This window comes from Syzygium oleosum, unplaced genomic scaffold, assembly GCF_021117445.2.
Source record: "Syzygium oleosum isolate NSW1041296 unplaced genomic scaffold, Sole_v2.1 Sole_v2.02, whole genome shotgun sequence".
Taxonomy (NCBI): domain Eukaryota; kingdom Viridiplantae; phylum Streptophyta; class Magnoliopsida; order Myrtales; family Myrtaceae; genus Syzygium; species Syzygium oleosum.
Genome location: NW_026607486.1, coordinates 13,759,116 through 13,761,349, shown reverse-complemented (window position 1 = coordinate 13,761,349; position 2,234 = coordinate 13,759,116). Strand labels below are relative to the sequence as shown.

General features: G+C 46.6%; 1 long non-coding RNA gene across 1 annotated transcript; it reads left to right on the top strand.

Annotated features, from left to right (window-relative positions):
- Window positions 1-936: 936 nt before the first annotated feature.
- LOC130137490 (uncharacterized) lies at window positions 937-2,234 on the top strand. The gene is made up of 2 exons (XR_008815916.1): window positions 937-966; window positions 1,981-2,234. It is a non-coding gene; the product is annotated as an uncharacterized LOC130137490 (long non-coding RNA).

Here is a 2,234-nt window from a genome sequence, read left to right as displayed (position 1 = left end):
GAATTGAATATGACTTGGCAAAAGTTGTCTTCACAGATCTTGGAAATTGATATAAGATTGAATTCAAATTCAGGAATGTAAAGGACATTTTTAAGGGTAATGTTTGGACTAAGATGGACTGTTCCAATTTTGGTAACATAAGTGAGAGTACCATTGGGAAGACGAACAGATGCATTGGGATGGGTTTTGCGGTGGTCAGAAAAAATTTTCTCATCACATATTATGTGGTCACTAGCGCCTGAGTCGATAATCCATGTATCAACTGAAATATTATCATTCCTGGGAAAAGAAGTACCTGAAAAACCCGCAGCTTTGTCTGTAGCCCTCAATTGATTCAATGCCTTCATAATATGTTGATATTGATCAGTAGTAATTGTCTGATTTGTCCTTTCAGTCCCTTGTGCCAAGACCTGATAAGCGGAAAAATATTTCTCCTTTTTTTCTTTATCACCCGGTTTTCCATGTAACTTCCAGCAGGTATCAATAGTGTGATGTGGGCGCTTGCAATATTCACAATATTTATTTTTATTTTTAAAATTCTGCCCATTACCTCTGGCTGACGTGGCGCTCCGTGGACCTCCGGATGATTTAAAATTTGGGGCTGATGTGGCTTGATGGGAATTGCTTGATCCGCCCATATGATTAATGAGATAAGAACCGTCCGATCCCTTCTTATAATTTGGGCCGTCCATCTTCAAAAACCTAGAATTGGGGTCTTCTTCTTCTTCCCAACGAGATTCACTTCTCGCGTTTGGCCCAGACAAAGTTGGAGCTCGCCGCGGCAGCGACAAACCCCGAGCGCTGGACGTTCGCTGTGATGGTCTTACCGGAGCGGCAAGCGTCACGCTCTCTCCGATTTTCACATACTCCGCCGTGGCCGGTCGGCGGTTCTCTTCTGTACAGCCAATTGATAGATCCGGCCAAGAGGAGGGACGGGATCCATGGCTAAAATCTGCGATCGAAACGGTGAGTAACTCTCATTTAGAATCAACAGAAAGCGAGTCACCTTCTCCCTTTCTCGAATTTTTTTATACTGTTCGAGTGTTGTTTCTGGTCCTTGAAGCTCCTCCTCAGCCGCCTCGAGCTCATTCCACAAAGCTGAGAGTCGATTGAAACAAGCGGTAACTGAGAGGTTCCCTTGCTTCAACTCCGACAGGGCTTGTGTGAGTGAGAAATGCTTCGCTCGGTCCATTTTTCCGAACATTTCGCGTATGCTTTCCCATAATTTTTTTGAATCTTCGGTTGGTGGAAGACCGGCGGCGACATCAGGGGCTATGCAGTTCCCGATCCAAGTGCGAACGAGTTGGTTGCATTTGCGCCAACATCGTTGAAGCCGGTCGTCGGTCGGATAGGGCACGGTTCCATCAAGGAATCCGTCCTTGTCCTTGGTCACGAGCGCTCGCCGGAAATCTCGAGCCCATGCATTGTAGTTGTCGGGTCCGGTGAGTTGTAAGTTGATAAGCCGGAGTTCTGGTCCATCAGCCGGCGATGTGTAAAGTGCGTCGCCGGGCTCCAGCCGGCCGTTGACGGCTGGGACAGGATATGGGTAGAAACCGGGTTGCAATCCCGGGTAGGGATTCATCCCTTGACCCGGTGCACTCGGGTCGGCTCGGTGATTCGAAGGTGGCCATCCGAGCCCATTGAGTTGAGGTCCCGGTTCCGAATTTGCGTCCTCTGCAAGTGGACCGTGTTGGCCAAATTGCTGATTGACTGCCCATTGACTCTGAACAGGGATCCATTGTATCGGTGGCCACTGGACTTGACTGGGTGTTGGTGTCGGAGGAAGCTGTGTTGGTGCCGGAGGATCAATCGGGGGATGTTGTGCAGAATCCCGTTCACCATGAGTCGGATCCATTTGATCTGAAGACTGATTCTGTGATGAGTTATCGGATGATTCTTCCATCGTAGGTAGAATTGTTTCTTGATTTTCACTGGTGGTTGGCTTCTTGTTCTGATTTTTGGGCATGGTGTGTTGTGCAGATATTTGAATTCCTACCCGGAGTGCTAATTCGTTTTGCCGGATGAAATTTGCAACAACGAAATTAGACGGCTACCGGGGGCAATTTGGAAGAATGATGCGGAAGCTAGCTTAGAACCGAAAGCTCTGATACCATGACAGAAAATGTAAATTGTAGAGATTGGAAAATTGTTTTCTTGTATTGCATCTTCTGTACATGTACATATTGATATTTATAATACAAAAGGGAATCAAAGAAAGAATAATCATGATACAA